The sequence below is a fragment of the Canis aureus genome, chromosome 10 (assembly GCF_053574225.1).
Source record: "Canis aureus isolate CA01 chromosome 10, VMU_Caureus_v.1.0, whole genome shotgun sequence".
NCBI lineage: Eukaryota > Metazoa > Chordata > Mammalia > Carnivora > Canidae > Canis > Canis aureus.
In genome coordinates, this window is record NC_135620.1 from 15,793,701 (window position 1) to 15,820,717 (window position 27,017).

The 27,017-nt window shown below is 42.4% G+C and overlaps 1 protein-coding gene across 5 annotated transcripts in view; it reads right to left on the bottom strand.

The window, feature by feature from the left end:
- ZNF608 (zinc finger protein 608) overlaps positions 1-27,017 on the bottom strand; it is a 111,191-nt gene that overhangs the window by 79,022 nt on the left and 5,152 nt on the right. The gene's annotated exons all lie outside the window — the stretch shown is intronic.

Below are 27,017 nucleotides of genomic sequence, written 5' to 3' on the forward strand. Positions count from 1 at the left end.
GACTGGGCTTGGCATAACAATCAACAGGCAAATCAATCAATCAATCAATCAACAGGCAAAAAGTGTTTGGTGGGTTAAGGAATGAGTGAAGGAATGAATGAAAGAATACACAGAGATCTTCGTTGACACCTCCACCATTTCTGGTATTTCTACTGTCAGAACACAACACAGTCAAAGCTCCCTCCCTGATTACAGGAAGCAGGGAATGAAAATTCAATATCCACCTGTTGTCCAGGATATCTGTATTTAGAAGAATTCCTTAACATAGCAACAATATCCTGCACTAATGATAAAAAAGGAAACCTACCAAACCCACAGCATCTGTACACATTTTCTGACTTTCCCCCTGTTGGAGAGGGGGACCTGTCCCAGCTCCAGAGGCCATGCACAGATGCATCCGTGCAGTGGATATTTCCCATGGCCATCCCCACCCTGAATCCAGGTCACATCACCCCTGCTCTCTCTCCAGGAGATCAGTTCTCTTCTACCTCCCTGTATCGTTCCCATTGGCACACAAACAAGTTATCTAGCAGACAAACAAGCTATTTAACAGAGTGCCCTACTTCTAAAAATGATATAAATATTCCCTGGCCCCATGCTGTCCCTTATGGTAAAGTGTGCTATACTCCTCATGTTCTGTTTTCCTCACCTCACACCCAAAATCTAAGCCCTTCAATCAGACTAGTATTCCCTCCAGCTCCACCTCATCTCTTCCCCAGGACCACTTGTATTAAAATCACTAACAACAGTCATCTTTCCAAAGGCAGAACTCACTTCTGATTCTCATCTTAACCTGACTGCTTGGCAGCGTTTGACACATTGGACTACATCCTTCTTGCTAGAATGTCTTCACTGGCTTTTGAGAAGCACCAGACTTGGATGGGTCCTCTTGCTCCTCAATGAATGCTGTGCTCCCCCTGATGCTCCACACGGCTCAGCACTGGCCTCATCTTTCCCAACTACACTCACTAGATGACCTCCTCCAGGCCCCCGACTGTAAAGCCCACCTGTATACTACCCACTTCTCCCAATCTGTGCCTCCAGCACTGGCCATTCCATTGAGTATCATCACTTGGCAGCCATACACCCAGAGGGTGTCCCAACTCCTGATTCCACCCACCTCCAAAATTCTAGATGCTATCCTAAAGTCTCATCCTCTCACACTCCACATCCAAGTCTGTACATCACCTTAGACAATGTGAGCACTTCTCACCACCTCCATGACCAAGTCTATCCCATTCTGTCTCACCAGGACCATTGAAAAAGCCTTGCAACTGATTCCCCTTCTTTCTCTTCTTGCCTCCCTAGAGTCAATTCTCCTATAAGCAGTCAAAAGTAAATTTTCAGAAACACTGTCACTCTCCCTTACTCAAAATTCTAGAAAGGTTTCTCATCATATTCAAACTAAAATCCCAACTCTTCCCCATGACCTACAAAGCCCTGCGCTATCTGGCCTGCGCTCAACTCCCAATTCAATCTGGGCATGGTCTGCCTGGAACACATTCCATGTGTTATTATCTGGGTGGATTTCACAGCATGTGCAGTCAGCCAAGAGCAAGACCAGGAAGCACATCCAGAAACAAAAGTGCAAACATCCAATCACTGAGAGAAAAGCATTTGGTTCCCCTCAAGTCACTGTCAGGCGCTGAATCTGCTCTTTCTTTCCCATCTCAAGTTTGTACTTGACAAGCACCCTACCCTGTAATTGGGCTACAAACCAGAGCTACCTCACAGCTGCTTCAGCCTCACCTCTTAAATACATGGTGCCCATCGTCAAAGTCCTAAGATCGTAAAGAAATATTAACAGAATACAAGGAGGCTAAAGGCTAATCTTCCACTCCATTTTTCCAATGAATCTCTTCTGCACTGTGTCCTGCAGGATTTCCCATGGAAAGAATATGTAACGGTGTATTTCCAAGACAAAGCTTCAGAGGAAATAAGAGGTACCACTGCCTGCACAAACTATGAGGACCTGTGTCCCGTGGGGGGAGCTGAGGGATACACTGGTGAACTATGTCCTTTTCTGACCTGTGTGCCTAGAATCCCAGTAACCCTGACCTTGTACACCTGCCCTCATAGCCCCTTCAGTTACACACATTATCACATTATTTCAGTTATTTCTATTCCTCAAATCAAATTCATCAGATATATTAAACATACACAAAGAAAATATAGCTTATAAAAATGCATATATATATATATATATATATATATATATAATCTATTAATCCAGAAAATAGAAATATATGACATTTATCCTCCTCTCAAGTCTGTGACTTAATCTGTAACTCAAGGGCAGGATCAATCCTTAGGATCTCATATGCCTACTAGGTTCCTGTTTGAAACACACTCCTTACATTAGTTATAAAACTCCCTTAAAAATATCTGTCGTGAATGGATGCCTGGGTGGCTCAGCAGTTGAGCGTCTGCCTTTGGCTCAGGTCATGATCCTGGGGTCCTGGGATCGAGTCCTGCATCAGGCTCCCAGTGGAGAGCCTGCTTTTCCCTGTGCCTATGTCTCTGCTTCTCTCTCTCTCTCTCTGTGTCTCTCATGATAAATAAAATATTTTATACATATATATATTTTATATATATACATATCCATTATGAAATAGGTGTATGTGTGTATATATATATATATATCTCCATTGTGAAATCAAGGGATGATAGGGAGGGCATGGTGGGGAGCCATGTCAGACCCTGCTTCAACCTCATCACTTAAACCTTGCTGCCAGCTTCAAATATACTAAGAAACACTGAAAGAGGTTCTGTCCAAATTCAGCTTTGCAAAAAAAAAAAAAAAAAAAAAAAAAAAACACAGCTTTGGGGGCAGAGAAGATGCCTAGCCCAAGGGCAGGATGTTCTTAAGACTCCTGGAAATCTCCCCTGCCTCTCCTCCCTACCAAAGGGTCCCTACAGGAGAATTCCATCCCTTGGCCTTCAAAGAAGTCTACTCACAATGTGAGCATGGCACAGTCTTAAAAGTCACCTTTAGGGTCATCTGATGGATTGCTAGCAGAAGGTGAAACTGTTGATAAACGGAGAAAAATTAGGCTCTCAGCAGATAAGGAGATAGCAGAAGGTAAAAAGCAGCTATATTTAAAAGGAATTTCGCTGAGGGCATCGAGGCAAAGACCGCTTCTGCTTTAGGGAGGTTGACCTTCTGTTTATCTTGCTCTCTGTGCCACCAATGATAAGAGCCTCAAAGATCTACCCTCACTCCTCCTGGGAAGCAACTACTCTTGGTCTGTATTTTGCAGGCTTTCCATAGTCTGAAAATCATCGGCCCCACCCAGCTGTTCTCCTGACCTCCCTCACCATGGAAGGCGACCTCCTGCTCATTCCTTGTGCCATTTTACAACACTGTGGCACAGATGTTAGAACAACAGATGGATGGTAACTGTAACACAGATAAATTTGCCTCATTTCTCCATGATTTCTGAGTATCATGAAATGTGTTTATCAATATGTGGACATATTTCCATTCCTGGGACAGAACTGTGTCTATCTGCTTGCCTTAGGGATTACCACGCCAGAAACCCTAGGCAATTCCACTGGAACAAAGCAGATCTTATCTGTAGCCCCAAGGTCTAACCTTCTGGCCATGATAGGTTTACTCTTCTTGCCTCTCTCTCCAGGTAATATAAATAAAGTCCTCCATAGAGCCCTATCAGCCTACCAACTTCAAAGCTAACTTACTGACCCAAGATTTAGGTCAGTGGCCCAGCTACAACAGAGGAAGGAGCCAATTTCTATTCTTTAAGCTTGGATCTGAAGCAACCAGAAGGTGGTCTTGGGTAGCTTTAAAAGCATCAGCTCTGGGCAGCCTGGGTGGCTCAGCAGTTTAGCGCTGCCTTCAGCCCAGGGTGTGATCCTGGGGACCTGGGATCGAGTCTCACATCAGGTTCCCTGCATGGAGCCTGCTTCTCCCTCTCCCTGTGTCTCTGCCTCTCTCTCTCTCTCTCTCTCTCTCTCTCTCTGTGTGTGTGTGTGTGTGTGTGTGTCTCATGAATAAAAAAATAAAATCTGGGATCCCTGGGTGGCGCAGCGGTTTAGCACCTGTCTTTGGCCCAGGGCGTGATCCTGGAGACCCAGGATCGAATCCCACATCCGGCTCCCGGTGCATGGAGCCTGCTTCTCCCTCTGCCTGTGTCTTTGCCGCTCTCTCTCTCTCTCTCTCTCTCTCTCTCTGTGACTATCATAAATAAATGAAAATTTAAAAAAAAAAATAAAAAAATAAAAAAATAAAAAAATAAAATAAAATCTTAAAAAATAAAAATAAAAAAGCATCAGCTCCAATTCTTGGAACCTACTAGTGCATGGCCAGCAACCTCGAGAACAGGGAAGGATAAATGGATGCAGACGAGAAGGTGCATCCTTCCAAAGCACTGGGCTCCCTCTGGAGCCCACGTTGGCAGTTCTGGAAGCTCAGGCAGGCCCAGGCCTCAGAAAGCACCATGGCAAGGGGGACACCCACCAGCCAAGAGCGCTAATGCCCTCAGGCTTGATGAGGTAACTGCCAATGCTCTTGAACCAAGAATCCAGGGGACAGGGAAGCCACAGCTTCTCAATACACTTGAGAGAAAACCTTCTTCACGCCCAGGAAATGCCACACATACACATTTGACCAAATAATTGAAACAGAACACACTAAGCCATTAAACATTAAAAAAAAGAAAAAAAAAACCCTCTTGATCCTGTCTGTTTATGCTGCTTGGCATAATAAATTCTTCAAGCTTTTCCTGGACTGTAGACACACATACATGTTTAAAAATCTCAAATACACAAATACACAAATACGCTATATTTAGTGACTTCCGGTTACTCTTCATTCTTTCTGGTTGTTCAGTTGTTGTTTCCTGCACTCCCCCAAAGGGTACTTTGAAATCTTTCCAGTTTTTACAATTAAACCTAACCATCTGGACTAAAATCTTCGCATTCACTAAATTAGTCACAGATTTTGTGGGTAAGCTGAGAAAGTAAATGCTGCGCTCGGTGCTAGGATTTAAACCACATCTACCACAGCAAAACAGTCTGCAATAATCTCTCCAATTATGCACGCACATTCAGGCCTCAAATAGCACAGAGGCAAGTACACCTCACTGCACAGAACATTCGCACAGTCAGGACCAGCCCTCAGCTCGCGATGGGAGCTACCACACACCCAAAATGAAAGTCTCTAAAGACCTGTCAGAATTTATTTGGCAGACAAAAGATAAAACGGTGCCTATTTCTCCCCTGCCACCAAACCCTCCCTCCCAGCTGCCAGTGGGTGCTGACAAGCGGCTCCCCAAACCTGAGGTCATCTGCAGAGACCTGTGTCCCTAAGGAGGGGGACACCAAGAACAATATGATCTGAATACACTGGGCGCTTTCTCGATTTTTCCTCGCGCCCCCCCCCCCCCCTCCAAGAATGAAAGTCTTTGAACCTCTCTGGGTTTCACTGCAAGGGTCAGAAAAAAATTCAACGGGTTTCAGGGTCAATGTACTTGGCTGAGATCCAACAACCGCACTGCAGCCCCGGTAGAGCTGGGGGCACCGGGAACCTCGGACCGTCCAGCCCTGCGCAGGATCATCGGTGAGAAGGAAGCCCGCAGCGGTACTGCCTGCCAGGTAAGTGGAAAACACTGGCTCTGGCAAGGAAGTAAGGTCCGGGAGTTACAGTGGGCCTTCTGGATTCACACACTAGCCCTTCAAAGGAGACTGGCAGCACGCCTTGAATATGAGCTAAGATACAAAGTATGAGACACGGGCATCAAAATCATTTGCAGAGCACCTTAAAAAAAGTTAGCACCCTTCCTTTCACGTTCCAATGGGCTAGGAAAGCATCCGCTCCAATAGTACACAGAAGAGGTGAGGGAGGAGGAGCCAGAGACCAGGGGAACCCTCATTATTAAGCAGGAAGGCTGAGCACTGACTCCCTGTTATTTTTTAAGATTTTATTTATTTATTTATTTGAGAGACAGAGAGAGAGAGAGCACAAGCAGGGGGAGCAGCAGAGGGAAAGGGAGAAGCAGGCTCCCCGCTGAGCAGAGAACCCCAAGCAGGCCTCGATCTCCAGACCTTGGAATGACGACCTGAGCCCGAGGCAAGCGCTTAACCACCCAGGAGGCCACGGCTCCCTGTTCTCTGGGTACATGTGAATGGGACTGAAACTGAAATATCCAGGATGTTCAGGTGGCTTTTAAAACCCTCTCAAGGGATCTCTGGGTGGCGCAGCGGTTTGACGCCTGCCTTTGGCCCAGGGCGCGATCCTGGATACCCGGGATCGAATCCCACATCAGGCTCCCGGTGCATGGAGCCTGCTTCTCCCTCTGCCTATGTCTCTGCCTCTCTCTCTCTCTCTCTCTCTCTCTCTCTGTGACTATCATAAATGAATAAGAAATTTAAAAAAAAAAAAAAAACATAAAACCCTCTCAAGTATTTACATTGTGGAGGCGCTGACAATTTGGTAAAAGTCTTTCTTCCCAGGAGGGATTAAAGCTATAAAGAGACTTTAAGTTTGCAAAGCCTCCAGGCTGTCATAAATATTAACATGAGCGATGTTTTTTATCTTTGCACTTTTGTTTTGGTTTGCTAAGAAAACTTAGGTTGAGTACGTATTAGCAGTCAACACCCAAAGAAATCAAATTTAGGTGAGCATTTGCAGGGATCTACCTCTTTGTTAAACGCAGTATTCCTTTTTGGCATGATTTCTTTAAAAAACATTTTTACACAAATGTAAGCAACTTGGTGACTGTAACTGCTAAAGTTTATGAGATTTCAAAGTTTAAAGTTTTAAAAGTTATGTTGGATGGAGAAGTAAAATCCAGGTTAGAAAATATTAATAGAAAAGCATCCAAAATGAACAACAGCACAATAAAAAGTTACCAGTTTGACAAGACTGAAACCACTTAGACCTTTTACCCTCTTTCTCCTGTTGCTCACCACCTTCCAAAGGAGAAAGATTTGTAAAATGAAGCTATCAGCCATGATTTTGACTGGATAAATCAAGCCTTTCTTAGTGATCATGATACCAAAATAGTCGGAGAAGAACTTAGAGTAAGAAGGAAAATGAAAAAAGAATAAAGAAAAAAAAAAAAAACCTAAAACACATATCACATTAAGTCAATTTAGTGTTTTTAAAATTCAATTTTTCAAATGTGCATCAAATAACAAATAATTTTCACGTTCCAGAAGGAACGCGCTTTTTCATGGCCAAACAGAACGCAAAGACATCATGTAGCAACAATACTTGAAAGTATCCCGAGTTGTTATTATGGCGACAGTTTATACACAAAAGAACACTTGGAGATAAAAGGGTTTCATTCCCAAGAAAATGAATGCAAAAATAAAAACAGAGGAGTGTTCAAAATGATACTTTTAGAAAACAACACTTTACTAGTGATTTCCTTAAGCCTATTATTCATAAAAAGGATTAGAAGGACAATCTGCATCCACAATGGAAACAAAGGCCATGATTTCTGGTCTTCTACTGTGCAATATAATCTAGTCCTAAAAAACGAAAAAAGACATCCTGAAATTCAGGCTGCCTGGCAAACAGCCTGTCCACCCCACCCCAAAATTCCTGTACCACTTCACTGCCGTTGCTGGAGAGTTACTCTCTATTTAGTACCATGGCCACTAACTAAAGAAATAGTGGGGAATTCCTGTAACTGGTCCCAATTATTCAAGAGAATGCATTGTCTAGGGCTGTTTTCACAAAGGCCTTCCAACCAGCACCCACTTTCCCACACACCTTCTATCTACTTTCTACTCCCCACTTCCTCCATCACCACCACTCCCCCTCATCTGAAAAGACAGGAAAATTCACCAAGAGCTGCTTGCTGTCCCTCTCTCTCTCTCAGTTGGAAGAAACCTTAAGTTTTCAGCTTCTGAACCAGACAGTAAAGAAATGACAACCTGCCTCTGCCTTCCTCCTCTCTCTCTCTCTCTAGCCTAAAAAGTACACTTGGCCAGGCAGCTCTCACCATTCCACAATTCATTTTTCTTTTGAGCAAAATGGGCAAAAACAGCTGAACAGGATCACAATACAGAACACTGGGCATTCAAGTCCTATACCTTCCACCCTATTCTTTCACCTCCCGGTCCAGAGGATTTGGTGACCTAATAAATCTTAATCTGTAAACAAATGGTTTGCTCTACAATTAAACCATTCATTCATTTTTTTTTTTTTTAACTGCTTGGCGGCTACCCAATCCAGAGACTTCTAGGTTCCTCCATTATTTAGCGCTCCCAATGGTTAAAAGGCAATAAGCTCATTTGGAGTTTATAAACCTATGCACCATCAACAAAAGCATGTAATGCTTCCAAGATGCACAGTGGCTTTCTAGGCGCACAATGGGGAGCTGTGTGGAGTCTCCCCCAAAACAAAAATGCCTAGCCCCAATTAAGCGCCTGGGGGGGCCTTCAAAGCATTTATGCTAAGTTGCAAATACAGCAAGATCCACTTGAACTCCAACTGTCTTGTGTGCTTTTCCTCCCAAGGTAGGGAAAAAGCTGGGGCAGACTGACCTCATTAATGGGTAATTAGTGAACCCCGGGACTTGAGGGGCTAGCACAGTCGTGCCTATTGTGAGCATTTCAGTATGGGGCCACTAATTTCTTTTCTTTTTTTTAACCCAGAAGGTCTTGAGAGTCTGAAAGGCCCACATTTTAAGTTTTTTAAGGATTTCAATCTGCCTATGTTTTCTCCTACCAGTCATAGAGTAGGAAGAAAAGAAGCAACACAAAGAGCGACCCTACTTCTTTTGTGGAATTTTGGCATAGCTCAAAGTTTTTAAATAAAATTACTTACATAGTTGGCAGTCCATATGTAGTATTACAATCACTTTTACTTTAGACAAAGTGAAATAAATGCACCACCACCTGATTATAGAGATTGAACATAATATGTACTAAAGAGATACTATAAATCAAGGTGGGGCCTTTAGGATTATACGTGATGATGATGGGGGTGGGGGGTGGAAAACCAAATGATCTATTTGCATGAAGGTGTTATTAAAACTGATACAGGGGATCCTTGGGTGGCTGAGCGATTTAGCGCCTGCCTTTGGCCCAGGGTGCGATCCTGGAGTCCCGGGATCAAGTCCCGCATCGGGCTCCCGGCATGGAGCCTGCTTCTCCCTCCTCCTGTGTTTCTGCCTCTCTCTCTATGTCTATCATGAATAAATAAATAAATCTTTTAAGAAAATAAAATAAAACTAATACAAAGCAATGTGATCAACATAACCACATTTCCCATCAATAAAATTCTCCACACTTCAAAACTCATGATTATTACTGATACCAATCTGCCAAGATGCTGAGGACTATAAGCCCGTTTACATTACTTAAGGGTACCATCTCTCTGCAAATACACACCCACGGACCCGCTGTCTTGGTGCTAATTCACTAGTATATGAGAAGGTAGTTTGTAAGGCAAGTAATAAATAAAGCGAAACTTGACCTTCTCAGCCATCAAGATCTAAATAACTCTAATACTTACATATAATGAGGTGAATCAATATCTTTGTGGGGTTTTTTTTTAAGATTTTATTTATTTATTCATGAGACACACACAGAGAGAGGCAGAGACATAAGCAGAGGGAGAAGAAGCAGGCTCCCAGCACGGAACCTGATGCGGTACTCGATCCCAGAACCCTGGGATCAGGACCTGAGCCAAAGGCAGACGCTCAACCACTGAGCCACCAGGTGCCCTCAATATCTTTGTTTTAGAGAAAAATCACTGAAAAGGAGTAAATGGGGTTGGGAGTAATGATCTCCCTCAAAGGAGAACCAGCCCCCAAACCCCAGGTCCAGCATATGGTCTTACAGTGGATTCTGTACAGGTAGAAAGGGTACTAAACTCACAAGAAGCCACTCACTATGCTTACTGCAGCCCTAAAGTTCCAACAGCTCCCAGGACAGGCTGGGGATCTAGGCACAAACTTGCAGGATGACATTACCGCCCACAGTGGCATCTTTAATGCTGGCCCTGTACTTGGTAAGTCAATTAATCCCACAATTCATTTATCTGGGGTTTACGGCTTTTGAGTATCAAATGAAAAAAATTAAAACAAGTCTTTTGTATTTTGGCCCAATAGACTGAAGTTATATTTAGAAGTGACTTTGTGCGTATCTGTGTTGTATTAAAACACCACACCGGGACCCCCTCCATTAAACTTAGGCCAACAACTTTGTTTTCTTTTAGAAATGCTACAAAATGTATTTGCATAACAAACATATGTAATACATTTGGAGAAATCTTGAAAAGATGGAAAATGCTTATTAAGAGGTGGGGAGACCCCACCATAGTTGTGCTTTTTAAAAAACAGAAAACAAAAAAAAAAAAAAAAACAATACAGGAGGCTTGCAGGGAGAGAGGGGGGAAAGAAAAAAAAACCACGCAAATCCTGGAAGCCATTCCAAACAGTTGGAAACTCTTCCTCTTAAAGTAAATCCAAGGGCTCAAAAAATAAATATTCAAGAGCATTAATTTGTTTCTAGATGTGTGCGTGCAAGTAAAACAGCAGTCATAATGTGGAAATTTCAGTCACATTTTGCAACTAATTGGAAGCAGATTAGAATTCCGCCTCGGGGGAACGTTGTCAAACTAGAAGCCGGAGCAAATGAAGAAAGAGGTGAGGGCGTCGCGAAGAGCTGACAGATTTACAGCGCTCAGGGCTATAAACGAGCGGCGGGCGGGAGGGGGAGGGGGAGAGGGGGAGGGGAGGGCAGGGGAGGGGGAGGGGAAGGGGGGAGGGGGAGGAGGGCGCGCCCCCGCCCGCGCGCCCCCGACACACACGCGCACCCACGCGGCCCCGAGCGCGCGCGGGCAGCCCAGCGGCCACGCCCCCGGGCCCCGGCGCTCCATCTGCTGCGGCCTGGAACAATAAACCCGCCTGCGAGCAAAGCAATGGTCCCGATAAGACAGCAACCCTGCAGACTGATAAACTGGAGCATGCAAAAGTCGGCGGGAGAGAAGGTTTCTTTCTTTTAAATGGGGGGGGGGGGGGGGGCGCGGAGGGGAGGGGAGAGAGAGAAAGCAAGCAGATTGTGGAGGATAATCCAGCAATGGAGTAATGGAAACAGCTGCTCGCTTTCTACTTCAGTGTCTGGCATCTGCTGCGGCATCATGGAAAGGCTGGTGAAAAGATTTGGGCAAGGAATATAAATGGAGACAAGTGGCCAAATGGAGTTTGATGCGGAAAAGCTCGACTGCTGTCTTAAAATCATGTTGTTCCCTTCGGGGAGCAGAAGCAAACAGTATCACTTAAGTCGGATTCCACCTTCAAAGCAGTGCGAAGGTTTGGGAATGTGAAGGGCTTTCCGATCAGTTACTGAAGATGGCAAACAGTATAGAGGGGGAATAGCCCTCCGTGGGTCAAAGGGGTGGGCTCACTGGCCAGAGATCGTCACGGAAAAGTGAAATTGAAGGACTTTTCAATTCATTTCACTTACTTTTTTAAAAACTATATACATATAGATGGAATTTATTTATGAAAATTATATACACATACACATACATACATTATGTGCGTGTATATATACTCCTATCCATCACAGCTGCTTACTTCTAAACTGGCTCAAGGGACGATTTCTATTTGTTGTGCCTATTTTCCCCTTGGTTGCAAAGATTCAGTTCTAATTTCATTTCCATCACAAAAGAATTGGCAAAGAACGAAAAACTCAGAAACAGAACTGGAGTGCTGCTGTGCTAGTCATAAGCCTATAATAAAGCACAGATTTGATAGCATTATCCATGTACTGTGGTGAACCACACACAAATAAACAGTTCTCCATGAAGAATGAAAACCCAAGGCTTCGACTCTTCCAATTCAAACATTATTGTTGCTTTTAACATGAGCCATCCATAAAATCAGCCAAGGAGGGTAACAGGAAATCCAAAAGTCAGCTGGTCTGGCTACGCACACTTTGCAAAACAAAAGTTAGGAGCCGCTTTCCAACTGGTCCCGATGATATTCTCCACGAAGAATGGGTAAAACTGTAAAATCTCGGTATTGAAATAAATGGTATATTTAGGCCAAGTGAATTCTAACACTCGGTAGGTGTAGCAACCCCCCAAAAAGTACAGCCCTCCCGAAAGGGGAAAGCTTGCTCACCTAACTAGGAACAACTTAGACATGACCTTTGAACCTTCGGTGACTAAAGGCGAAAGAAAGACAGAAAGGTGTACCTAAAAGAACCAGAGGGCCAGATGTGCTTTCCTAAGAAACCAAACCAGTTTTCTTTAATCAAAAGGACGAACTGTAACTTCTAGAAGTTTATGAAAGTGTGACCAATTGGAACTTTGTCGTCTGTTGCTAATTGAAGCATATAAAAGAGTCCATTTCTTAAAACATAACTACAAACACTTTTTTTTTTTTTTAATTCACTGCCACATGACAAAAACCAGAATCGAGTTGACTGGTGGAAGATCAGTGCAACCAAAGACCACGCTATTATTTCAAACTGTCAGGGGAAGGCAGTAAAATTGCTACCAGGTCTCCTTAAGTTACCCTTCAATAAAAAGAAGCCATCAGGGAAATAAGAGGAAAAGAAAACACATCAAAACCTTAAAAGTCCCTTTAAGTAAAATTATACGTCTGTGGCACCATGCCATCTGCTCTCTGGTTAACATAATAAGCCAATTCCACAACCTAAATATCTGCTTTCTAAAATCATTATATACAACACAAAATATAATCAATAGATTTTTAAAACTGTAAAAGCTGCATTCATATGGCATTATCGGAATAAACCTACATATCCCTGTAGGCACATTTTTCTTATGGTGCTAGCTGACAATGAGGATTCCCAGGAGACAGAAAAGCTCAGTGGTTGAGCTAGAATAGTCACAGTAAAGAATAATCAAACTGAGGAGGAGGGTAGGGATGAAAAGGAGAGCAGCTTTGAAAAGTCAGCAGTAGTATTTATTCATCACTTCAAACCCATTTGTTCTAACCAAAATGGCCTTCTTTTTGAGTTCTCTCTAACAGCTATAATACATATTTTTAAATCTTCATTTAGCCTCACTGTGGGGGGCGGGGGGGGAGAAGCCTTCTGAATACCAAATGAGATTCAGGTACTTCAAGGCCTGACCTATCAAAACATATTTGCTTTGTGATCATTTCAGTTCTTCATGTGAAATCCATAATCTCTGTTAATATGTTACCAAAGGGTATCCTTAACCAAAATGTAGCACAAACGTAGAATTCAGCAGAGCAGTCCTGTGCCAATCTCACCCCCTCCTGAAAAATCCTTTGAGTTCTCAAAAAAACCCTTACCAACAGCCGGACTGCTGGTCAACAGACTATGAACAGTTGAACAACCTTTCATTCAGTTGTGAAAGCTTTGTTTCAATTGCCAAGAGACTTTAACTTAAAAAGAACTTGCAGCAGACAGCAGGAAGGCACTCAGTCAAACTTGAGTGGGGAGATAAAATTGAGCCCGGGAGGGGCCTGGGTACCGGGGGTCCCATTTGCCCTGCAGCAGAGTGGAACATAAAATCACTGGTGACACTTATTTTAAAAGAAATCAAGCCCCTACCAACTAGATACTTCCGGTCTACTCTCAACCCAACATCTATGTATGCAACTATAACATATTGCTAAAAAAGAGACAACAGACCCAAAACGGAGTCACTTATGTCAAGCCCCACATCAGCAAAACAAGACTTAACACATAATCTAACTGCAGTTCTAGCCTCTTCCCAGGAATGTAATCTTTAACTAGGTGATCTGGGATTACCTGGTCAGCACCAGTGAGAAAAATCTGTCCAAAAGACCCCTTTTAATCCCCCTTCAGAAGGCGACCCTGCCCAAAACAAGGCACTATGCTAATAAACTTCCTTTTCTTGAACCCTTTCTACCTTTAAAAACTTTTCCTTTCCTATGGTTCTCCAGAGCTCCTTTCTATTTTCAAGATAGGATGCTACTCGGTTCATGAGTCCTTCAATAAAGCCAATTTGATTTCAAAAGTTAGTTGTGTTTTGCTGTTTCACAGATTTGGTGGCAGTGGCAGCACCAGAAGGAGACGTCCAAAGGCACTGGGGACACAGAAGGAGAAACGCAGGCATGGTATCCTTGAGAACTTTGAGTTGTCTTTCTCATCATTTCCAAAGGGAAGGCCATGGATGAGTTCCTCTCAGTTCTGGTTTCCACTCTCTTGGCGTAGAGCTTCTGATCTAACTGGCTTTCCAAAGTTCCTCATTTGATTGAAATCCCTCCCCAAAGTCTCTCCCCACTGCTTCAAGATTCCACATTGGGTAATGCTAGTGGTTATTAGACTGAGTCCAACTTGAAAAACCAGCCTGGGCCTGGAATTGGACTGGGTCTGATTTAAGCTGGACTGTGCCTGATTTGAGCTATTCTGGGTCCTGTGCAAAGCCTTGGGTGAATGAAATTTTAAGTCAAGGCTATTGTTCGTGGGAATCTTGAAGACTACAAAAACAAAAACAAAAAGAAACACAAAAGGCCACAAAATTGATGGCACTGGTCAAGTCATTTAAAGGTGTTACAGTGCTCACCAAACTCGAGCCTTACCTATTGGATAAATTGATGCAACAGGATAAGATTGACACAGTAGGTCACCTGCCAACCTCAAGAAAATTTCTGTGCAATAAGACACAATGTAAAACACCACATGATCCCCAACCCAGTTGACATACCCCTCTTAGGTGTTAGTCTGGCTCCAAGACAACCAAAGACTTACCCCCCTCCCCTCAAAAAAGGATCCTTAAAACCCAAAGAGTTAAGTGCGCCACCTTCTGGCATACCGGCTTATTTGGTGTCTAAGAACTATGGTCTCAGAAGCCAAAGATCAATTTTTTAAAAACAGCAAAAACCTTACTGAGCTTGTTTTCAGTCCTAAGAACTTGACTAGGTAACTGTAAGGTTTGAGGGTTCCAAAATACGGCCAGACACAAAAACAGGTTAAACTCCATTGGCAGGTTCCTATGCTCAGGGAACTTAGGCCATTATGAGGAAAGCTCCAATGAGATAAGATCATTGAAGAAGTAGGCTTAAAAGCAAGGGTTCCCAAATCAACCAAACAAAACTGCCCATCTACTTTAAGCCTCTATGGTCTTCAAAATTCCAAAATAACTAAATTGAAAGATTCACTGCAAAAGGGCAATGAAAAATTAAAAGTACAAAAGGTTCCTAAAACAAGAAACTTTAAGATGGATGTAATCCCACTGTTCTCCTCCACCGTTTCAGTACTCAATCTATTGATCCTTTATCTAAATCGACTTTTCACCCTGAAAAGACTTGTAAACACTTTTAAAATAAGACCACCCAAGGCTCCAAGTGACCCTCTTCAAGTATCTTTCACTCCTTGGTCAAAGGCCAAACTAAGGGCCATAAGTTTAAAAATTAAATTTCCTAAACCCGGGGGACATCCTCAAAAGTTTCTGTTGACAGATTATCTTCTAAGATTAATGAATTAATAAAAAGACAGAAAATAAAAGAATGAGGTCATGACTAAAGGTGAACACTTTGAAACGACCATGACAGTGAACAAAATTGGCCAAATTAATAAAATCTTAAAAAAAAAAATTGGCCAAATTAGAGGTCTAACAGCCAACCCATTATCTACTCTTGGAGGATCCCATAGAGCTGTCCCCCCACCCCCACCTGCCCCGCAGAGTTGCAGAGACTCAGAAATTTTCTGGTAGAATGCTGTTATTCCCATTAAAAGCCAAGGGAAAACCAAAATTAAAATTAATGAAATTAATGAATTCTGGTGCATACTTTAAACCCAACTTGAAGCCTACAGATGGGATCCTGAGAAAATTAACAAAAGCCAGCTAAGGATGAAAATTCATACCAGAGTCACCTATCCCAAATCTCTGTAGCACCCAGTAGAGAGAGGAAAATAAAGTATTTTTAGCACCATCTCTGGGGACAGCTCGTGTCCAAGGTGTTGTTCAAGATTGCCAGAAATATTTACTGTTTGTCCCAGGTGAGAACTGACAAAATATTTCCAAGTTTTTTTTTTCCCCCCAGTAGATGGCCAAATTGGAAGCTATTATTCAGAACATGATACGATGTTTTCAGGCCTTCCCCTAAACTAAACTAAAACTGCACCCAGAAAGTAAGAATAGCCTTCTAAAGTCTTTGCGGAAAGACTCCTAAAATTCTCAAAAAATATAAAAACCCCAACTCCTTTTTCAATTTCACGTGATCTAAAATTGTTTTGTGTGTAACAACTAGATTGAGGTTGTTGGTTTAATTGAAATAGGTGTGTCTTTAAAGTTACCAACATTGAATAAAACACAGATGTACAACTTTTATTCTACCTGAGTTTACTAATCAAGTAAGTTCATGATATCTCTGCTACAACATTTATCAACCAGAAAAATAACTTGGGATATATAATGAAATTTTCATAGGTAATTAAACATAACTGTTAAGAACAGATGAGTTAAATAGATGCAAATGAGATAAAGTTTGTGAACTTTTCAGCAACTTGCCTCCAAAATTTTTTAGCTACTTGAAACAAACTTTTGCCAAGTCAAGTTAAATGACAAATTAAGTCAAGGCCACCGAATAAATATCTGGATCATCTCCAAATAAAATAAAACAGTGAAACTAAATACTTGGGTCCAATAGTAAACATATTTTGTGCCACAGCGAATTTGCTATGAGAAAACATTTATTTCTAAAAATTATGCAAAATATTTATAAATTTGCCAAGCTACTATAACAGTGTACAATTGTTTACTTATTTTTCACAAGAACATAAAGTTTTTAAGGGTTAAAAATTCTAATGTATGTGGAGCACCTGAGTGGCTCAGTCAGTTAAGTGTCTCCCTTCTGCTCAGGTCAGGATCCCAGAGACTTGGGATTGTGCCCCATATGAGTCCCATTTCGAGCTCTCTGCTCAGTGAGGAACCTGCTTCTCCCTCTCCCTCTGCCTGACGCTCCTGCTTGTTCACTTGCTCTCTCTCGATCTCTCTAATTAGCTAATTGATTAAAATAAAACAAAATAAAATCCTTGTCTCACATTAAAAAAAATTCTAATGTATGTAATTGAAGCTACTAGAAACAATAAGGGAAACATCTCTATGCAAAGTAGGATGTGGTTTAAAAAAGGCACAAGGATTGGAGATGCATTTTGTTGAAGGAAAAGAAAAGTGCTTTTGTCCTAAAGTGAGGGTGCCTCTGTCAAGATGGGAAAAAGGAAAAAAAGATGACAAAATCAGAATGGAAAAAAAGAAAGTTTGTGAAATAAAAAATTGGGAGGAAAGAATTTTATGCATGCTCAAACAGTAAGATTGAAAACATTTGCTATAAGGGTTTTACAAATAAGCTTTAATGTCAGTAGTGTATTTATATAAAACTAAACCTTGATTTTCTTTCATCTGTTGAGTTGTCTGTAAGACATTGTACAACTATTTAATTTCCTGTATTTGCCTGTAAAGTCTTTTTTTTTTTTTTTTTTTTTAAACTAAGTGCTACACCCAAAGTGAGGCGTGAACTCATGACCCTAAGATCAAGAGTCACATGCTCTGGGATGCCTAGGTGGCTCAGCAGTTGAGCATCTGCCTTCAGCTCAGGGCGTGATCCCAGAGTCAAGCCCCAGGATCGAGTCCCTCATGGGGCTCCCTGTGGGGACCCTGCTTCTCCCTCTGCCTATGTCTCTGCCTCTCTATGTCTCTCATGAGTAAATAAATAAAATCTTAAAAAAAAAAAAAGTCACATGTTCTATTGACTGAGCCAACCAGGTACCCCTACCTGTGAAGTCTTAACTCCCCCATTGTTAAATAGATATTTAATCACATTGTTTCACAATGACCTACGATCTTTTTGACCAAGTATTTTAAAACCTTTAAAATTTTTGACAAATTTCCCAAAATTAAATCCTAAATGAAGTCTGTTTCACTTAGAACTTTGAGATTTTTCAGAGGGTCCCTAAAACATCTGAAAAGATTTGTTTTCTCTCCTTATAAAAAAGGGAGATGTTAAACTAAGTAGGCTTATTTGCTATGTGGAATTACATGGAAAGCATTGCTAAACAAAAAAATAATAGTAAGACTTCTTTTTTTCCCCTTCCCCCTTGCCCATACCACGACTTCTTTATGTTGTTATTTGCATTCGTTATAAGTGTTTCAGAAACTGTATAAAATTCCTAAAGTCCAATATGTCCTGGTATAACATTATTACCATAGTTCCAGTCATTATTTTTAAATGTGTGCCACAGAAATGACCAAATTTCCTGGCAATTCCCTTATAACAAACTCTCAACTGATCTTTAGCAATGGACATTTTTTTAAGTCTTTTCACTTTCAGGCAGTTACTGTTTTACTCAGATGTTTTCACAAATGTGTTCTGCAAAGGTACATCATCTTTAAGGCTTCAAAATAAGGACTCTGGCAAACACAGGTTTCTGATAACTTTAAGATCATAAAAATAAACTGGTTAATAATTCCCAGAATGAATGGAAAATGTGGATTAAAGCAGAACAAAAATTAATAACATGGGACTGAATGAACTGAGGAGGATGATTATAATTTTTATGACTTCTTATGTGAAATATTGCTAGTTCCTTAATGTTATTTTTCAAGATTTGAGGAAACTTTTTCCCTTATGCTATTTATGACTTACAGTAGTTTGGTAAAGTATATCTTCATGAACAAAGATGAAACATTTACTTTTTTCCTTTGATTTCTTCAGAATTTGGGAACTCTTGAGTATTCTCTTTATGGCAAAATAATTACTTATACAAGTTCAATGAGAATCCAGTCTCTTTGTAACACAACACAACTGGAAACGGTGCTTATATTACCAACACTTTTACTGGAACGTTGTGTTTGAGAGACATTATAGACTCAGGACCAGAGTGTTTTTAAAACCTGAGACTGACTTTATGGAACCAATAAGGCCCCTTGGAAAAACTGGCAGGTACTGTGCTTAAAAGATTCCAGCAATGCAGTCTTAAAAAGAGCATTTTTGGTCAATCACTATTCTTGCTGCATTTACACAAATAATCAAACCAAGTTTAAAGCAAACAAATCACTTTCACTGTGATTATTTCCGGTGGAAATAATGGAAATAACTATAGAAAGTTAAAAAAAAAAAAAAAAAGTTTGCATTTAGCTCTTAGATTTATTTCTATATTAGATTCTAACCCTATTAATTGCCTGTAACTGGACTGAGCCCCGAATTCCTCTGTTTCTTAAAATATTTGGTACCACTCCAACTACTGTTTCCAATTTTCTCCCACTTTTCTGATTGGGAATCACTAAGCCCATCAGTATCCTTGGAAGGATGTACCAGATGCCCCTCACTACCCAGATGGCAGCCAAACTTCAGAGACTTGGTTACACAACATATCTCACAGCTGAAGAAGTCTCCACCTGACAGGTCCTATACTCCAGCTGGAGACCTCAAGATCAAATTGACTAGGAAGACAAGTAGCCAACATTGAGGTTCACTGCTTCTTTCCAAGAATGTCACACCAAGACTTCATACTTTAAACCTAAAACTTTCTTCCTCGCTTTCTTCATTTTACTCTGGCACTGGCCTGAAAAGGTAATACCATCATCCATATCTCTTAGGCCACTGCAAAGGAGGGTGGCAATCCAACCTCCAAACAATTGTTGGACTTGTCACTACGCTCTCAAACTCAGCAGCCCCAACCCATTTCATCTGACTCCCTAACCATAAGGGTCCATTTCCACATCTCTGGTTAATAATCCCAAAACCCAGGGAACTCTGCACTCAAGTTCGGTGCAAAGAAAGGAATATGAGTCAAGAGTAACTAGAATAAAACTACCAGTGTGGTCTACAAACACTTAAATTTTACTGGCCTCCATGCCTGTACCAGGAGACTTTCATGACTAAAATTAGCTCCCTTTGGCAGGTCTCAATTTCCAGCGTTAGGAGTAAATGCAAGGCTGTGATCAGGAACCCATCCTTAACTCTTGAAAATATTACAGAATCCACCGCCAATGCAAAGTTGTCCCTGAAACACCCTAGACTCTCTGCCCACACTTATTCCTGATAAGAGGGCAGCCCTGGTTTATCTTCCAGCTGAACAACGAGGTGTCTATGCAGTAGCCACCATCACCTGCTATGCCTGGATTTTAACGTTTCTCTGGAAGTTGAAATTCAGTTACTGACTGATCACTGAGCCACTTAGCTTATTATAAAGTGATGCCTTTAGCAGAGTCTTTCCCTGACTTACTTACTTAACTTTGATTGGTTTGGGTGTTGGGGACCATGGCTTCAAAGTGCACTCCAGGCATTGGGAACTATGGAACTATCCTACTTAAAATAATCAGAGTCTTCTCCCTGGCATGCTGTATTCTCTCAGAAGCTTTTCAAGGCATGTTGGCAACCACTAATCACTCAGCAAATTAGCTCCCTAAGACTGGGACACCAGAAAAGGGAGGGAGAAAATGGCCGACTGAACACTGGTGAGCCTGAGGTCACGACCTGCGTGCGAATAACCACCCAAAGGATGAAGAACTGAGAGAACTTCAGATGGGGAACTCATGGGGAGTGGGGCTAATGCCATAAAGTCTGATCACATCTCTACAGTTCAGCAGTTCAGCAGCAGCAGTTCAGCCCTTAATCTAAGGGCAGGGAGTAGGGGAAAGCTGTTAAAAAAAAAAAAAAAAGAAAAGAAAAGAAAATAAACAGGCCCAAAACGGAGTCATTTGTGCTAAGCCCCACATCAGCAAACCAAGACCTAACTCTGCCTGCAATTTCAGCCTCTCTCAGGATGTAGACTTTACCCCGTCGTTATGGAATAACCTGATGGAATAACCTGGTCAGCATTAGTAAGGAAACCAACCAAGTAAGACCCCTTCTAGCCCCCCTTAGGAAGGCACTCTGCTAATAAACTTCCTTCTCCTGCCTCCTTTCTACCTTTCAAACCCTCTCCTCTTTCCGACAGCTCTTCAGAGCTCCTTTCTACTTGCTGGATGAGATACTGCTCAATTCATGACTCCTTGATTAAAGCCAATTTGGTCTATTAATTTACTCAGCTAAATTTCACCATTTAATCATTGTACATACACCTATGAAAACAGGAGTTGCAGGGCACTGACACAATCTGTATATCAGCCTTTCACCTTTCACGATGATCAAAGTCATTCTGGAGGCAAAGATTTCACTGGTACTCTTTCCTGGTCTCTAACCTTGACTGTCCAGATGAAGAAACTATTATTTATTGGCCAACAAGCATAGGGAAGAAGGGTTATTTCCACTGTGAGATTGCTAGGCATGGCCCAGTATGTCCTTAGCTCTGGCTCCCATGTCCTACAAGAATGCTATACAAGAAAGTTAGGAATAAACTGTTTAGTATTCAAGCAAAACCCTTGATGTTCAGATCACTGGCAAGTTCAGAGTGCTGGCAATCAAAACTGTGTTGTGCTCCAGTAATTACTATGAAAAAACTTTCAGTGCTTAATATTAAAGAATAGAATAACATGATCTTTCCACCTCTTCTACACCTCTAGAGTGTGTTCAACATGGCAATTATCTCGGTTCAAGAAGTAGAGTTTAAACTGCACTGAAACTCAATTATACCCATGACTTTTTTAAACAGACTTCAAAAGGCAGGTTTCATCACATTCAAATCGCCGAACAAAATCTTCTCCCCAACTTATTTTAAAAAAAAAAAACAGATTTTTAATCTGTCTCCTACGAGACCTCTTCATGTATAGAGATGGTTTCTCTTTAGCTTCCGGACCCAGGTTTTTGTTTTTCTGTTTTTTGTTTGTTTTGTTTTGTTTTTGCTTTATGAAGACAGAGGGATGACTGAGCCACGATGAAAGACAAAGAGAGATCCCACCCGATAAAGAGCCAGTTTGAAGGGCAGCTCTTGGACGCCCAGCCTAGAACTGCCACCATTTAAAAAAAAAATAAAAAAAAAAAATCACACACTTGTTAACCAAAAAAAAAAAAAAACACACACATTTCTTTGCGACTTTTAAAAATGCAAAGGAACCAGGAGTAGTAGATTTATGATTTAAGTGCTTGTGGCTAAAATAGCTTTCCAATTATCAAGGGCCTCTTAGGAAGAGCAAGAATGCATTATGTGTTAATGACCACAACCAGGGGTCCCTTCTTGACTCTTTTGTCAGAACCAGAGCAGATCTTCCCCGCAGCTTCACCATTAATATGTCTGTTTCCTGTCAGCCCACTCAGAGATAATGTCATTTATCTCAGGGAGGCACAAGCCTAGTCATTAGCTTCTATAAAAGACCTCAAACAAAGGCCGGATAACATTTCACCCAGGGCTCTCCCTAAACCCGGAACCAAGCTCGGTGTCTAGGAGTCAGATTCAGAAGTTATCATGGTGAAAAGAATATTTTCCTCCTCATCAACCGTCCCGGATCCAGCTCTGGGGGCGAGCAAGGCCTATGTATAGTAAACACCAGTCCAAAGTGCTATCACGTACAATTAGATTACCCGATAAAAGCTGGCCAGAGTTAGCCTGGGAGAGCCTCTGCCCCTACTGCCTCCAGGGGGAAAATTGACAGAATAATTCAGGTACTGACTAAATAGTGAGATCTTTGAAGAAGTGACCCCTCATTGTGATTGCCTGCAGGAACCGAATAACCATTATAAAGTGTTCAATGGCTGGGCTTCTGGAAATCTTTTAAATAAAAGTGGAACTGGTTAAAATAAATGTAGGAACATGTGTTTTCACAGTGTTGCTCCTATTACTGCAATTTCAAGTTTCTATGAAGTACCAGGTGAACTTTTCTAAATTAAAAACACACACACACACACACAGACACAGGCAAAATTGGAGCAAATCTCAGCCATTCAATCCTTGTTTTTCAAGCTGAAAACGAAGAACAGATGGTACTTTCCATGTTGTTTGAATCTGGTTATTGAACACCTCTGTGGTTAGGGAGATTTCTGCTTAGCACTTTCGGCATACATTTCATTTACTAACTATAAAATGCTGCTTAGGAAAAATAAGTCTTTATAACACTCTAATTAAAACCATCTTGCAGCCAAGCAATTTCACTTGAAGAGCATTCTTAACCTGGTGACATTTAGACAATGACTCCCCACCCCACTCCCTTCCTCCCCCCACCAGACTATTTGCAAAGTTATTAAAAGTTGCTACACATTACTCATCTCCTTTTAGCACAATCTTGATCCCTCCTATGTATTTTTTTTTCATCTTTCCAGTGCACCTGATACATATCAAATACTATGCTCAGGACTCAGTGATAACATATCAAATACTATGCTCAGGACTCAGTGATACGCCTGGTCACACAAATCCTCCCCCAACTTCCTTGGGTTCTCACAGAACACTTGCTGGGGAAAGGATGGCCTCTGCCTCCACCTCCAAGAGCCCTGTCACCCTCCGAGGCTGCTTCTAGAAAAGTAAGGAGCAGGATCAACGGTGACTGGGAGCCAGCCTTCGTTACCAACATTTTTAACCACTAAATCCCTTATGTAGCTTTCAAAACAGTTTGCTGTCCTGCAACAATGGACTTTGTTTTTTAATTATAGCAAGTGACATTTCTGCCCTTTTATTTCACAGTAGATAAACTGCACTGTCTAAGGAGAATTTGTAGGGGACACCAGATTTGGGGGAAAGGGGTGGAGGCAGGGGGGCGGTTGGGGAGGCTGGCATATTGTCCACAAAACTCATTAATCAAAATATGTTCTTAAACTGCTCACACTCACTTAGAAAATGTGCCAGAATTCCCTAGTGAAGTGTAAAAGGCTTCTACAAGAGAATAAAACAAAATGAATGATACCCCTTATAGACAGGTCCATTTGTAGACAGCACCTTTAGGCTGTTAAGGACCAGCTTAATGAAAGCAGTATGATATCAGGGAAGTAATTCTCTCTGCTGAACATGTACGGAGTAGTCAGAACCCTGAGACACAACTGCAAGCTCTCCTGTGCCTTTTCATGTCTGGGTAAGTCTTAAGTGTTTTAAAGAATTCTCCTGTGTAGTTTTGCATTTTCTGGCAATCCAAAAAAAAAAAATCGTGTACCCTATTTAGCCTGGCCGAGTGCCTGTGTCTGATAAGTCAAAACTGTAAGACGGCTAAGGAGAGAGACATGCAGAAGAGCCTCCATACAGGCTATTATGCTTCAAAAGAAAGGAGGGGGAAGGTGGAGAAGCAGGTTTTAACAACCCAAAGCCAACCCGTCAAATCTACTTATTCAGACATGTCACTGGTGGCTTAACCACAAAATGGGCTATAGAAATATAGCTCAAACATCTTAGAATTATGGCATGTTTTGATTTTGTTCACGTATTAAGGGAGTGGCGACTTTTACAACATACTTGTGGTTTCCACATAAAGGAGTAGAACACTCATTGATTTAATTAGGTTTCATAAGGTCCAATTTATCATGTTTTACATGACTTTGTGTAGTGTAGAAACAGAATAAACAGACCAAAAATAGACATTTAAGCATGCTGTGAAAATTAACCGGTGACAGCAAGGCTTATGAATCTCCTGTGAAACCTTTCAACCAGGAAAAAAATAAATAAAAAATAAAAACAAAAACCCAGAAGAAAAGCACAGGCACAGACAGACACACACACACACCCCCTTCGGCTTTCACATTAGGCCCCTCCTGAGCCACATCTGATGGCTGAAAATTCATCATCTTCACTTCGGAGCCACTTGCTCTTTGCCAACCCAGACTATCAAGCAAGGCGGAAATTAAAACACGATACAAAACATCCAAAAAAAAAACACCCTTCCTCAAAGATGCCTGGGTGTGAAAATACTTTGTCAGGTAAAGCTCATTGGACTCAATCTGGACCCCCAAAATAGGTACCCTCCGTGAGTTGAGAAGGAAGGAAGTAGTCCCTCCACTGAGGTCTCATTCTCCCATGAGTTGGTGGCATTAGGAGTGACACCCCTGGGTGGCATCTGTGCAAGGGAGTCCCGTCTCTGTGTGGCAGGGAGGCAAGTGTTCTTAAGAGAAGTCGGTTGGGGGGGGGGGGGGGAGGTGCGGAGAGCCTATAGAACTCCGTTCCCGGGCGGACACCCCCCTGCTTGACAGAATGGCCAAGGCGGCAGGATCCAAGCCCCCCAGAGCCATCCCTGAGGGTCCCCTGTGCCAACACCAGCGGCCACGATGGGCGGAGGGCGGTGGACTGAATCTAAATGTGCTGAGCTTTCTCCCCTCCTCCACCCCTACCCCACCCCCCTCCACCCCCTCCACTCCACCCCTCTCCACCCCACCTACCCCCCAACCTGACTTGTTTGCTCTTCATTTACGTAATTCATATTATCACATTTATACCGCTCTGACTGAAGAGGAGTTGCATGTATATGAATAATTTAATTCTTCATTCTTTATCCAGTTTCCTCTGTGACTGGAAAGTGAAAAGCACACACACACACACACACACACACACACACAACGGAGAACCGACACCATGCTCTAATCTCAGTTGCCATGACAGCAGCCTTTGAGATACTGAAATGTTCCGATTGCCAGCTAAACAAAATTGTTGAATGTGAACATTTGGCTGGAAGATTAAAAGGCTAAGGGGAATGCAAAAGGGCAGTACCTCCCACATTCCAGGCCGCAGTGAATCCAATCAAATGGCTCTGACTCCTTAACCACAGCCATTGTGAGCACTGGATTAGGGCAATTCATCTAGATAGTTAGAGCAGATTAGAAGTGCAATTTGAAGACTATTGGCAACAAAAGTAAATGCCCTACTGTACTAAGTAATAAGAAGATTTCAGGACGCCTTTTGGCAGAAATTATGTGCAGCGACACAAGGCAACGTAAGACTCGAAACCTGGGATTTTTGAAAATGCAGTTACGTTCGACGGTGTCAAAAGCTGTTGGACCAAAGGCATACGAATAAAAGAAGCATTCGGACGCTTCTTGGTGATTTTTGGCATCACCTGCACTTTAACGTACCTTCCACCAACTTCCAAAATCATACAATCAGAACTTTCTTCCTGCGCTCTGATTTCAATCTCAAATACAAGAAAACAAAAACAGGAAAGTCTGGAGGGAGAGCGGTGAATAACCGTACTCGGAAATAATCATCCAAAGACATCTGCCATTTCTGATCAAGTTAGAAGTCGGAAAAAAAGCACATTACTTAATAAGCGTACTCCCAAACAACCATGCCAGAAACCACAAAATAGGAATTATAGGAATTCTGCTTCTGCGAAGCACAACCTGCGGAATTCATCTGAAGGTTGACTTGATAAAAACATTACTCAGACCCCCAGCTCCCTCCCAACCTGCCCGGTGGACAGAGCAACCTTCGGTCCCGGGGCACCGCTCAACAACGCATGACCATCACCAGACCAGGGGGTCAGTCCCAGGCCTCCCACACCAGCCACCGCAGCCCCTGGGGGCAGTTTCTCAAAGGCGGTCTCTAACTAGACTTGAAGACAATGACGGAGATGGGAGGGACGCTCCGCGGTGCTTTAAACCGGCGATCCCCCGTTACTCAGGTGCGACACAAAATCCTCGTCCCCTCTAAGCCGTTTCCACGTTTCAGGGACAGCAATCCGCCAGGTCTGTTTCACTTCTCTTACCGACCTGTCCACTCCCTAGGCAAGCTAGCAATCCAAGCGAGAACACGCTTCACTCTCCAGCTGAGAACCGTGCGAGGGGACCAGGGGAGAGCCCTAGGCGCCACCAAAACCATTGCAGTCTTGCTACGCGGTTAAGAAACCAACGACCCCAGGACACCAAGGCTGGGGGGCTAATTCAGGACCAATAAGAGGAGCCCATCCAAGGAGGATACCCTTTGACAGAACGATCTTGGAGAAAACAGGTCGAGGGAAGAGTGTAAATGAGAATCCTCGGCATACCTCTCCAGGGAGGGGCCGTGAACCCTGCACCTAAGGACACATTACCAGAAATACCAGGGCGGGCATATTAAAACATAAGACACCTCTCCTTAGGCGAGAAACCGGGACATGAGTCAAGCGGGTACATGAGCAGGTCTTCTATTAAAAGCACACCACAACCGGCTGGCTGGCCAGGAGCCCCGCTGCAGGGCAAAAGGCACTTGGGAACACCCGGGCCCTCCCACCTGGGGACCCAAAC